Raw genomic sequence first — 14,168 nt, 5'->3', positions numbered from 1 at the left:
TACTTGGATGACATTCACAGGTGATAAAACTATACAGAAAGCAAAAAGAATGATTAACACAAAAATGAGGTGGGGTATACAGGAGGTTTTTATGGTAGTAGTAATGTTCTATTTCTTTTTTTCTTTCTTAATGTTTTTATTTATTTTTGAGAGAGAGCGAGAAAGCATGAGCAGTGGAGGGCAGACAGAGGGGGAGACACAGGATGCGAAGCAGGCTCCAGGCTCTGAGCTGTCAGCACAGAGCCCGATGTGGGGCTCAAACTCACAAACCATGAGATCATGACCTGAGCCGAAGTCAGATACTCAACCGACTGAGCTACCCAGGCACCCCAACAATGTTCTATTTCTTAAATGAAGGAATGAGTATTTGGGTATTCATTTTATTATTTAATAAAATAATGTTTTATATGATCTTCAAAAATGTGATACTTTTCATAAAAATTCTAAATATGTGTTGTACAGTTACTCTGTGACATACATTGTTTCAAGTTAAGTACACCAAACCAAAGGAAAAAAAAACCCCACTTTCCCTGCCCTCCTCCAATTCTGTAAATTACATCTGTACTGAGTATGACAGAAATAGAGTGCTATGTTATCTTCTGAGGGTGAACCTCATCTGGGATCTCAGGAAAGACCCTATTGACAATGGTATTTGACAATACCATAAAAAAGAGTCAAATGAAGATGGAAAGGGAGAGAATCTGAAGAGAAGGAATATAAACTTCGTGAAGTCAAGGTCCATGTCTCACATTCTTCTTACTCCATATAGTGGTATTATGTATAGGGTCAGCACTTCTGGAGAAACTGGAACACTTGTACACTATTGGTGAGAATGTAAAATGGTGTTGCCACTACTGGAAACAGAATGAAGGTTCCTCAAAAAATTAAAAATAGAACTATTATATGATCCAGCAATTATACATCTGCTATTTATCCCAAAGAATTGAAAACAGGATCTTGAAGATATATCTGCACTTCCATAATTCACTGCCGCATGATTCACAATAGCTAAGTGGTAGAAATAACCTGTCCGTAAATAGGTGAATGGGTAAAGAAAATGATTTATACAACAGAATATTTTCAACCTTAATAAAAGGAAATCCTATAATATGCAGCAACGTATGGATAGACCATGACAACTTAAGCTAAGTGAAACAGGCCAAACGCTGCATGATTCTATTTATATGTGCTATCTAAAATAGTCAAACTCATCAAAGAAAGTAGAATAGTGATTGCTAGGGGCCGCGGGGAGGGAGAAATGAGGAACTGCTATTCAGTGGTACAGAGTTTCAGTCATGCAAAGTTAAAAAGCTCTAGAACTCTGCTGTACAACAATGTGCACTCCTAAATTATAGCAACACTGTACTATATACTGTAAAGTCTGTTGAGAGTAGATTTTTAACACACGCAATAAAGAATGTGCTTTACTCTGAAGCATTAATATGTTAATATCTCATGGCAATTTACTTAGAGAAAAGTCCCCACGTTTTTATCCTAAGGTAAACACTAATCTTCCTGACATACTGCAGTTGGGTCTGGGGTGGCCAACTATAACAGCTGACCTGATTACAGACCTTTAATTCATCTCTGATTTCATGCCCACCCCTTATTTCCCTTCACCTGCTGTACCTTCCTGAAATCCCTGGGAGAAGGTGTCCTTAAAAAGCAGTTCAGCTCTCACTTCTGTTTTCTGCCTGCAAAAACTTACTGAAATATTTTACTATTCCTTTTTTGTGTTTTATATTGCTATTACCGAAGAGTCTTAGAAACAAAAAGACCCAAACATATGTGTATAGTTCTTTTCTTGTCTGGAATGTGAAACACTCTGTGCTTTTTAATCTTTACTAGATGATAACTTCCATCAATGAGGTCAAGACCACATATATCATTTTCATTGCTATAATTTAGGAGTGAGCACTATGTCTTACACATAATAAGCGCTTAGCATGTATTTATTCAATACTTGAACTTTCATCAAACTTAATTTAGTGCCCTAATTTCTTGTTGAAAGAACTCTATTGTCACTTTGCCTGTCAGTTATCTGCTAACCCAAACATTTGATCTACACTTTTAGAGACCTGTGATAGAGGCCTATGAATACTTACATTAAGTTGTGATAATTTATGTTTTATATTTTATTCCTATCATTATCTTTCACATTTATATTCCCTTTGCTTAAACAGCTAGTACTGATATCTGTTATTTATTTTGTGAACAAGTGAGCATTCATTCAACCATAATTTATTAAGCTTCTAAAGTATCGGGAACTAAGAGATATGAACATAAATAAGAACCCTGCCCTTGTTTTCAGAGTTCCCAATCTAGTTTGAATAGAAACATTCAAGCAAATAATTGGACTACAATGGGATAATCTCTTAACTCCCTATTTTGGAGGCCAAAGCAAATGCCAATGTAATTATCACTATCTCTTAAGCCAGGTAAAAAGACAATGGTTGTGACAGAAGGAAGCTGTTCAATCTAGGGAAAGCAAAATGGAGGGCTATAATGCCAAACGGACTCAAGTTTCATAAGCTCTGCCAAGTTTATTGAAAGATCTAACTCTACTGAGTTTTCCATTCATGATTGTTGAGCTCATTCAGTTACTATTAACAGTAATGGATTAGTGACATAAAATGAAGATTTATTTATTTAAACCTTCCTCATTTTACTGTATTTTTTAAATTTTCTTAATGTTGTTTATTTTTGAGAGGGAGAGAAAGTGAGTGGGGGAGGTGCAGACAGAGAGGGAGACATGGAATCCAAAGCAGGCTCCATGCTGTCAGCACAGAGCCTGATGCGGGGTTTGAACCCACAAACCGTGAGATCATGACTGGGGCCGAAGTCAGATGCTCAACCAACTGAGTCATCTAGGCACCCCAGAATCTTCCTCATTTAAAAAAAAATTTTTTTAATTTTTTAAATTTATTTTTGAAGGAGAGAGAGACAGACAGAGAATGAGCGGGGGAGGAGCAGAGAGAGGGAGACACAGGATCCCAAGCAGGCTCCAGGCTCTGAGCCATCAGCACAGAGCCCGACGTGGGGCTTGAACTCACAGACCACGAGATCATGACCTGAGCCGAAGTCAGACGCTTTACCGACTGAGCTACCCAGGCACCCCAAATCTTCCTCATTCTAAAAAAAGCAATCTCCTTTTATGATTCTTGATGTTTGATTGTATTATAATAAAATAAATAACAAAAAATTATAAGATGTTAAAAAGATGTTTATAGAAAAGTGTTATGAAACATAGCAGAGGAAATTTCTAAACTAGGACAAAGGAGACAATGAAGTGGAAAATACATGCACAAAATATGAAGTAAGTTAGAACTCTTCCAATGTGAGAAACTGGAAGTGGTTCCATGGGGAGAAATCCACAAGGAAATGGTAGCAAATAAAGTTAGACATGTAAGATAGGGTCAAATCATGAAAAATCTTAACAATTCAGCAAAACTGTCAAAATATTTCAATGGCTCTCAAAGGAAGGCCCGGAAAAGTTGATAGCTGGGAAAAGCTTAAGGAGACAACTAACAGGGAGGAAACAGATGGTTCATCTACCAGCATGTCAAAATATTTGAAGCTTTATTTCTAGTGGCCAATTAACCACTGCCAAGGCACATAACTGGGACAACCCCTCCTTACTTTGATAGCTAGTCCTTATTTCCACCCTTTTTTCTTTTTTTAAAAACGTTTGTTTGTTTGTTTGTTTATTTATTTATTTATTTATTTTTGAGATAGAGAGAGAGAGGGAGGGGGAGAGAGAGAGGGAGAGAGACAGAATCCCAAGCAGGCTATGCACTGTCAGTGCAGAGCCTGATGCAGGGCTGAAACCCACAAACTGTGAGATCATGACCTGAGCTGAAATCAAGAGTTGTATGCTTAACAGACTGAGCCACCCAGGTGCCCCAACCTTCCTTTTTTCTTGATATTAATTTGTTCTTAACTGCTATCACCTGTATAAAAGCACTGGGTGGTGGTAGATAGGAATACATATACACGCAAAAAATTTTATCTAGAATAAATGACTTTGAAAAAATCTGGTCAAATACAAATAACTGGAAAAATGTTTTTGTTGTTCAAGCAGGGTTGATTTCTTATTAGTCCAAATGCTTATCTAGCTGTGAAATTTTTATCAAAGTAGAGAAAAAAATATATATATATAGTAATAAGACCTTCCTCACATATTATTGTTTGAAGTTTTATGCAATTTCCCTTCTTTCTCCTCATGAATAGCAGTCTCATAGAAAAACTACATAGAAATTTTTCTAAAGATGACATCAAAATGCCTAATAGGTACATGACAAGATGTTCAACATCACTAATCATCAGGGAAATGCTACTCAACAACACAATGAGTTATCACCTTACATGTATTGGAATGGCTATTATCAAGAAGACAACAGACAACAGGTGCTAACAAGAATGTGGTGAAAGGGAAACCCTATCCACTGCTGGTGGGAATGTAAATTGGCCTGACCACTATGGAAAACAATATGGAGGGTCCTTAAAAAATTAAAATAAGATCTGCCATAGCATCCAGCAATTTCATTTCTGGTATATATCTAAAGGAAATGAAAAGATTTCAAGGAGACAAATGCACTCCTATGTTTACTGCAGCATTATTCACAATAGCCAAGATACAGAAACAATGAATGGATAAAAAAGATGGAGTATATATACACAATGGAATTTTATTCAGCTGTTAGAAAGGAGACTATCTTGCCATTTGCAACAAGATGGATGAACCCTGAGCACATTATGCTAAGTGAGATAGGTCAGAAAAATAAAAAAATAATGCATTATCACTTATTTGTAGAATCTAAAAAACTCAAAGTCGTAAAAAACAGAGTAAAATGGTAGTTAACAGGGGATGAGGGGGTGGGGAAATAAGTTTGATGTTATTTAAGAATACAAACCTGTAAGGAGTAGTAAATAAGCCATAGATATCTACTGTACAGTATAATGAATATAGGCAACAATATTGTGCTACAATTATATAATGTCAATAAATATTATTACAACAATCACATTATAATAAACAAATGTATCAAAGCAACACATGGTACACCTTAAATTTACATATTGTATGTCAAATTTATCCAATAAAAAAAGAAGAAGAAAGTAGTTGTTTTATTTTACTACTACTAGCTACCATCTACAGAGCACTTACGTGCCAGGCACTGTGCTTTATGTATATTATTACTAATCCTTTAGGCAATTTTATAGTGCAGGAACTAATCTATTTTAGAGATACCAAGGCTCCGATAATTTAAATAATTTATCTAGGAGCAAATGCCACTGCTGTTTGCCCCAAAGCCTGTGCTCGGTCTTCTATGTCACACTGATAAACTAGTTTAAACATAGGTATGCAGTACACTCTTACATATCACAGAACCCTTACACTAGTAAGAAGTAGGTGTTTCATAAGGGAAGAAAAGACCCAAAGGAGGTATAGAAAGGTTAAACCATACCACTCAGTTATCCTGTGTTATTAGTAAGGCTAATTCTTGAAAACTAAGGAAGAAAAGGCACATATATGGTTGACGGGCAACTCCTTCTTCATGACTGTCCTTCAATCAAGTTGTTTCTGAGATCCTAGAGTCCACCTTATTTCAGTTTTTTAACATCTGGGGTAATTTAGGGTAGAAACAGAGGACATGACAAAGGGAACCAATATTTACTGAGCATTATACCAGGTCTCTGTATCTAATTTTCTCATTTAATTTTCACAAACACACTGTAAGACAGGGATTATTTCCCTCCACTGATTAGGTAAGTCTCAGAGAAACAGAGTAATTTGCTTAAGACCAAAAGCTAGTAAGTGGCAGAACAACACTTACGAGTGAATTTGGAACAAATCCAAATTCAAACACTATCTGCAGATTAAGTTAGTTTTATAAGCATAGAAATGCAAGGGTAGGTACTTAGATTTCCTTGACAAGTTATAAATTCAGGGGTCTTTTGTGAGATCTCTTCTTTCCCTCGGATTTCCCTTTTTGCCCTTGGTCATTCTACCTCATTCTTCTTATCCCAGAAATGGCTTTGTTAATTTAAAAAACATTGTAATTTACATATTAACATGAGATGTTATCCTATGTACTTACTATGCTGCACAATTATATATATCACAGGAAATCATCAAAATAACTTCATTATAATTTTTAGCTCTGTGCATTAAATGGTTCACAAATAGTATACACAGTAAGTCAAAACGTGACTGTTTCTCATTCTTTCTTATAGTACCAGAAGTCAAATAATAATATTTTACATATATACAGTCCTTTACAGTTTACCAAGAACTTTCACTTAAACACATAACAACCCTGTAAAGCAGGTAACACACTTCACAGATGAGAACCTGAGGCTCACAGAGGTTAAGTGAGTTTTGCAAGGTAACATAAAAGGAAGCTGGTATTCTGATTCCAAATCACTACTTTATTAACTACAACAGAGCCACATCTTTGAATTTACAGCTTCTAAGATATATCTATAGCTACCTCTCTGTAACAGGTGACCCAGATCAATACCAAAATGGTAACTAGATTTGTCTTGTCTTGCCAGAAACTTAAGATCCTTTCTTTATGTTGGATAGTCGTTTCAATTTTATAAGTACTCTCCCTCTCATGAAAATGAAATGAAAAATGAAAAGCTGTTTACTTGTTTTCAACATTTGGAACAAACCCATAGACAAAGCACAGTAAGATTTAATTACAGTTACAAACCAGAATATGAATGTTAGAAACTTTGATAACATAAAACAAAGGATATATTTAACAAGTTGAAAGGTGGAGGAAAAGAGAAAATTTGAAAAAAGAGGCATTACAAAATAGGATTTGTCTTATTTGCTAAAATCGAAAATGGAGGTTTAAACAATATATCATTTAACAGTTACAGCCAAGGTCAAAGAAACAGTCAAAGAATGACACGGGCATAATGGCATCTCCTAAAAAGCAGAGAAGAGAGGGAGGAAGTAGTGTAATCTTCAGTTGTCATTTATCATACCAGGAAGTAAAAAAGCCTTTATAAAGGAAACCATTAGAACTAAAGAAATAGTGAAAAGTGGATGCATCTAGAGAAGTAACTATGTTTTCACTACAAATCTTTCTAGACTAATAGATTTTTTAACTATTTGTATTATTTGCAAAAAATTATTTTTTTTTCATAAAAAAGGGATGGGTGGATATTAAAAAAGCAAATAAAACAATGTATGTTTCTTTCTAAAAAAATGCTATCGTTATTAGAAACGGGGAGTTGTTATTTGCACTTTTTATCACAATAGTAGATAGTGCTCTAACATTTCAAACTGGGGACAGTTCCTTAGAATCAAGAATGACTTCTTTGTTGTAGAAGTCTGTAAATATTTTCTTATTAATCAATTTTCAACAGCTCTATAAATACTCATTGTCTTTTATGACTGATGCTATTGCAGATGACAGCTATTTCCTGACTCAAACCTCTCACTGTCAGCACAATTTCATGCTGGAAATAATTTAAATGTGTTGCAATAAGCTGTATGATACCATCTAATTCCTACATCTAACTTGCCCTTCTGCAACTCACAGACAAAATCAGTACTTTCTTTCTTCTTCTAAAAGTTTTCCAGAAATATACACAAAGTATAGGAATTATGGTAAAATACCGTGCTGGAAAGGAAAGGTCTTAAGATGATAGTACAAATCCAACAAGAAAAATAGGGTGTGCAATAAAAGTATAGAGAAAATCCAAGCCCTTAGAAGAAAAAGTGAATTTTTAAGGAAGAGAGGTAAAAAGAGAATAAACACACCAGATAAAGAAAAATTACCCCTATCTGTATATGTTTATGTTATCAAGGATGAGTCTAGACATCAAAGATCTGTACTTATTAAAACAAAGTCGACCAAATTCATAGGAATAATTTCTAGAGAAACTTTTGGGAAGGATACCTTTTCCTAACAAATTTACTAGTATTAAAAAGATACAAACTCCAGGAACTCTTAAATACTATTTTAAAATGAAACACATCTTAGAAGAGAAGGGGCATAAAAAGAACCAAATCAGTACCTCTAAGACTAGAATACACTGGTTGCTTTCTTTGTGCTTGCTCTCTCTCCCTCTCTTTTGTTCTTCCAGATCACTGATAAGGAAAAATTCATCTGGACATGAGAACATTATTTTGGATCTACTATACCTAATTTTCATATGAACTTAAACATTAACATGATAGGCTATCCTGGGGTACAATGGCAGAAAATACAACTGAAATACCAGATTCACATTATCACAGAGGTGTTCAGAGGATGAAACAAGAACCTGTGGGGTACTACACACATATAAAAGATAGTCATGCTGGGAATGGTATTGGGATGAAGAAAGATGCACACCTCGTAATTTGTTAAAGGTCATTTTATTTGTAAAAATCCATAGATATGATCATGTACCATAAACAGGAAAGATATTCTAAACTAGAGAAAAAGAAAATATACTGATATAACATTAAAAAAGATATATTTTTAAGTGTTTATTCATTTACTTTTTGATAGAGAGAGACAGAGAAAGCACAAGTGGGAGAGGAGCAGAGAGAGACAGACAGACAGAGAGAGAGAATCCCACGCAGACTCCACATTCAGCATGGAGCCCAACGTAGGGCTTGATCTTCACAACCATGAGGTCACAACCTGAGCCGAAATCAAGGGTCAGTTGCTTAACCAAGTGAGCCACCAAGGCACTCCAGGATAAAAAACGATCTTGAAAAATTATATTAGGTATTACATTTTAGACATGAGAGACAAAAGTTTGCTATTTTGAAAAAGTATGAAAGAAATTAACACTTTCTTCTTATGTTCAAAATCTAGTTCTCATGTTCTTGATTTTGGCTGTTATAATTTAATAAAAAAGATGTAACCTCTTAAAAATTTTCTAGTGTAATGCTATAAAAAATGCACACATAAATAATATTTTCACATACAGACTAAAATTATATATTATAAAATCCTATTGCTTTCCAAACCCAAGCTTTCTCTTTTAAAGACTGGTGTCTGCTATCAACTATTTTTAAAAGATACTTCCTTTCCACACACTAGTAAATTATCAGATAATTGACATTTCACAGTCAATAACACACAGTTATTAGTATCAGAAGCTGGTGATAGTGACAATGACTCAATCTGGACTTACACCTAACAAAAATCCAACCAAAAATAAACAAACAAAAAACCTAAACCAAAATCACAGTGACAGTGTCCAGGAAAAGACACTTAAGGCACTTAAAAAGCAAGTACTTAGGGGCGCCTGGGTGGCTCAGTCAGTTAAGCATCTGACTTCGGCTCAGGTCATGATTGCACAGTTCATGGGTTCGAGCCCTGCGTCAGGCTCTGTGCTGACAGCTCAGAGCCTGGTGGAGCCTGCTTCGGATTCTGTGTCTCCCTCCCTCTCTGCCCCTCTCCCCCTTTCTCTCTCTCTCAAAAATAAATTAACATTAAAAAAAATAAAAAAAAGAAAAAAGAAAGTACTCTATTGGGTATTTCTGAAATAATATTTGTCAAAATGTCAAAAGAACCTTACTTTGTAAATGATATTAACTACATGTAAATTTCTGCCATACAAATAACCTAGAAAAATCTCAAACAACTTAAACTTCTACCTCAAGATACTAGAAAAAGAACAAACTAAGCCCAAAGTAAGCAGAAGGAAGGGAGTAACAAAGATTGGAGTGGAAATAAATGAAATAGAGACTAGAAAGACAATAGAAAAGGTCAATGAAACTAAGAGTTGGTTTTTTGAAAAGATAAAATGAACAAACCTTTAGGTAGACTATGAAAAAAAGATGACTCAAATAATTACAAATGAAAGAGAAGACATTATAACTATCCTTTGTAGAAATACAAAGGGTAAGAGACTACAATGAACAATTATATGCCAACAAAGTAGATAAACTAGAAGAAATGGGTAAATTTCTGGAAACATACACCTTACCAAAACTGAATCATAAAGAAACAAAATCTGAACAGACCAAAATGTGAAACATTGAATCAGCAATCAGAAATCTCCCAGCAAATAAAAGCCCAGGACCAGATGTCTTCACTGGCAAACTCTATCAAACATTTAAAGATGAATTAATACCAATCCTTCTCAAATTTTTCCAATAATTGACCAAGAAGTAACATTTCAAATTCACTTCAAAAGGCTAGCAATACCAAAGACACTACAAGAAAAGAAAATTACTGGTCAATAACCCTGATGAACACAAATGCAAAAACCCTCAAGAAAATACTAACAATCCAAATTCAAGACTATTTTATTTAAAAAAAATTTTTTAATGTGTTATTTATTTATTTATTTATTTATTTCAATATATGAAATTTATTGTCAAATTGGTTTCCATACAACACCCAGTGCTCATTCCAAAAGGTATTCTCCTCAATACCTGTGTTATTTATTTTTGAGAGACAGAGAGAGAGAGAGAGAGAGAGAGCGCGCAAGAGAGCGCTCAAGTGGGGGAGGGGCAGAGAGAGATGGAGACACAGAATCTGAAGCAGACTCCAGGCTCTGAGTTGTCAGCACAGAGCCCGACATGGGACTCAAATTTATGAACCATAAGATCATGACCTGAGCCGAAGTCAGAAGCTTAACCAACTGAGCCACCCAGGTGCCCCTTCAAGAGTACTTTAAAAGGATCATACACTATGACCAAGAGATTCATCCCTGGGATGCAAGGGTGATTTGACATATGCAAATAAATGATATACCATATTAACAGAATGAAGGACAAAAATCATGATCGTTTCAGCAGATGCAGAAAAAGCATTTGACAAAATTCAACATACTTTCATGATAAAAATTTCAATAAATTAGGCATAGACGAAATATACCTCAACATAATAAAGGCCATACAGGACAAGCCCATTGCTAACACCATACCCAACAGTTAAAAGTTAAAATCTTTCTTCTAAAGTTAGAAACAAGAGTACCCACTCTTATCACTTCTATTATTGGCAGTCCCAGCCACCGCAATTTGGCACTAAGAAGAAATTACATGCATCCAAACAGGAAAGGAAGAAGTAGAATTATCTCTTAGTGCAGATAACATGATATCAAGATTCCACCAAAAAGTTGTTAGAACTAACCAATAAATTCACTAAAGTTGCAGGATATAAAATCAACATACAAAAATCAGTTGCTTGTCTATACACTAACAATGAACTATTCAAAAGAGAAATCAAGAAAGCAATCCCATCACTGTGTTGCTCACCTGTAACTAATATAATATTATGTGTCAACTATACTTCAATTAAAAAATAAAAGTAAGTTTTTCTAGTATGTTTATTTCATAAATTTAAAATCACTCTATTATTTAAAAAGGAGAGAAATTCATTTATAATAGCATCGAAAATAATAAAATACTTAGGAATAAATTTAACCAAGGAGATAAAAACCTGTACACTGAAAACTATAAGACACTGATGAAAGGAACTGAAGAAGACACAAATGAAGGAAGAGAGATCCTGCGTTCTTAGATTGGAAGAATTAATGCTGTTAAATGTCTACACTATCCCAAGGGATCTATAGATTCAATAACATCTTTATCAAAATTTCCATGCCATTTTTCACAGACACAGGAAAAAACTATCCTAAATTCATTTAAAGCCACAGCAATCTTAAGAAAAAATGAACAAAGCTAGATGCATCACACTTCCTAATTGCAAGGCTATAGTATTACTATTACGAGGCTATAGTAATCAAAGCAGTGTGATAATGACATTTAAAAAAAAGTACACAGACCAAGGGAAGAGAACAGAGCCTAGAAATAAACTCACACACATGGTCAACTAATCTTTGATAAGGTACCAACAACATATAATAGGGAAAGGATAGTGTCCTAGTGGTGCTGAGAAAACTGGATATCCACATGGAAAAGAATGAAACTATACCCCTATCTTGTATCACTCACAGAAATGAACTCAATTGTATTAAAGACTTACATTTAAGACCTAAAACCAAAAAACCCCTAGAAGAAAGCATAAGAGAGAAAGCCCTTGACACTGATCTTGGTAATGTTCTTTGGATTTGACCCCAAAAGCAAAGGCAAAAATAAACAAGTGGGATTACATCAAAGTACAAAGCTTCTGCAGAGCAAAGGAAACCATCCACAAAATGAAAAGAGAACCCACAAAATGTGGAAAAATATTTGAAAATCATATATATCTCAGGGGATTAAAATCCAAAAAAAGAGCTCACATAGCTCAATAGCAAAAACAATCTGATTAAAAAATGGGCAGAAGATCTGAACATTTTTCTGAAGAAGACATACAGATGACTAACAGGTACATATAAAAAGTTGCTCAACATCACTAATCATCAGGGAAAATGTAAATCAAAACCAGAAAGAGATATTACCTCACATCTACTAGAATTGCTATTATCTAAATGTCAAAATATAACAAGTGTTAGCAAAGACACAGAGAAAAGGAAACCTTTGTGCACTGTTGGTGGGAGTGCACACTGGTGCAGCCACTGCAGAAAACTTTATAGAGGTTCCTCAAAAAATTAAAATTACAGCTACCATAATGATCCAGCCATCCCACTCATGGGTATATGTTTGAAAGAAATGAAATCAGTATCTTGAAGACAAATCTGCACACCCATGTTCAATGCAGCATTATTCACAATAGCCAAGATATGAAAATAATCTAAGTATCTGTCAGTGGATGAATGGATTAAGAAAATGTGGTATCACACACACACACACACAAACACACACACACACACACACACACACACAGAGGGGGGAGAGAGAGAGAGAGAGAGAGAGAGAGAGAGAGAGAGAGAGAGAGAGGAAGAGGAAGAGGAAGAGGAAGAGAAAGAGAAAGAGAGAGAGAGAGAGAGAGAGGTCTTATTCAGCCATAAAAAAGATGGAAATCCTGTCGTTTGCAACATTATGGATGAACCCAGAGGGCACTATGCTAAGTGAGATAAGTCAGACAGAGAAAGATAAATACTGCATGGAATCACATATGGAAACAAAACAAAACAGTCAATTTCCTAGAAACAGACGCAGAACTGTACTTGCTAGGGGTTGAGGGATGAGAGAAAGAAATGGAGAGGTCAATGGTGTAAACTTTCAGTTCTATTTAATGCACAACATGGCGACTACCTTTAATGATAAAGTATTGTATATTTAAATTCGCTAAGAGTAGATCTTGTGTTTTCACTGTACACACACACGCACAAATACACAAAAAAGAGTAAACTGTGAGGTGATGGATGTGTTAATTATCTTGATTGTGTCAATTATTTCATAATGTACATATAACAAATCACACTGTATACTTTAAATATATGAAATTCTATTTGATTAATTCTCAATAAAGCTGAAAAAAATAAATAAAAAGGTCTTTTTTTCAACTGGCAACTTTAGATGACACAATAGGGAAGACATTTAGTTTACTAGGTTAAGGAAGTTCAAAAAGGGAGGACCAAATCTATCTTGTAATATTAGTGATTTTAACCTCTGTGTTTCATAGAAAGTAGACTTACAAAAGTCCAAGTGACAATAAATATATACTTTAATACGTATGCCAGGCCAACACAAAAATTGATTTTTTTTAAAAGAAAGAATGTACATATTTTTGGTCATAAGCAAGAAGTCTCCCTGAGCATTTGAAGAGTCTTCAGAAAGAAAGAATAAACTTTCCATTTTGTACAATTCATTAAAATTTATAATCTAGCATTTTAGTACACATAGGATACTAAAAAGATAATCCTAAACACTTCAAATTCCTAAAATATTTTCTTAAATTTAAAAAATAGAGTGAATTATGGTCAGCATAGCTTTAGTGTTAGGTGTATTTTATTTTTAATGATACCTTCAAAATTCATTATTCATATTTGACATATATGTTAACTCACTAGAATGTTTCATTAACCATTTCATTTCCTAAATGTATAGAATGAAACAGAGTATACTGTATCAGGAAAGCTAAAAAATGCCCACTGATTATGTCAGGACCACCAGTTTGGGCTCAAACATTTTAATGCTGGTCTCTCCACAGAATGTCAGTAAATTACTGAACTGCTGTAATATATCCATCTTATACCTTATATATTGCTTTCTGGCATTTGTTTTGTTTTTTGTTTTGTTTTGTTTTTTACTGTAGTTAATCCAGACCAAAACGTAGCTAATAAATATTCTCAAA

At 34.5% G+C, this 14,168-nt stretch overlaps 1 protein-coding gene across 8 annotated transcripts in view; it reads right to left on the bottom strand.

The window, feature by feature from the left end:
- FAM135A (family with sequence similarity 135 member A) overlaps positions 1-14,168 on the bottom strand; it is a 120,834-nt gene that overhangs the window by 86,207 nt on the left and 20,459 nt on the right. The window lies entirely within an intron of this gene.

The sequence above is a fragment of the Felis catus genome, chromosome B2 (genome assembly GCF_018350175.1).
Source record: "Felis catus isolate Fca126 chromosome B2, F.catus_Fca126_mat1.0, whole genome shotgun sequence".
Lineage (NCBI taxonomy): Eukaryota > Metazoa > Chordata > Mammalia > Carnivora > Felidae > Felis > Felis catus.
Note: the sequence above shows the minus strand (reverse complement) of the source record. Positions and strands in the feature narration are given on the sequence as shown.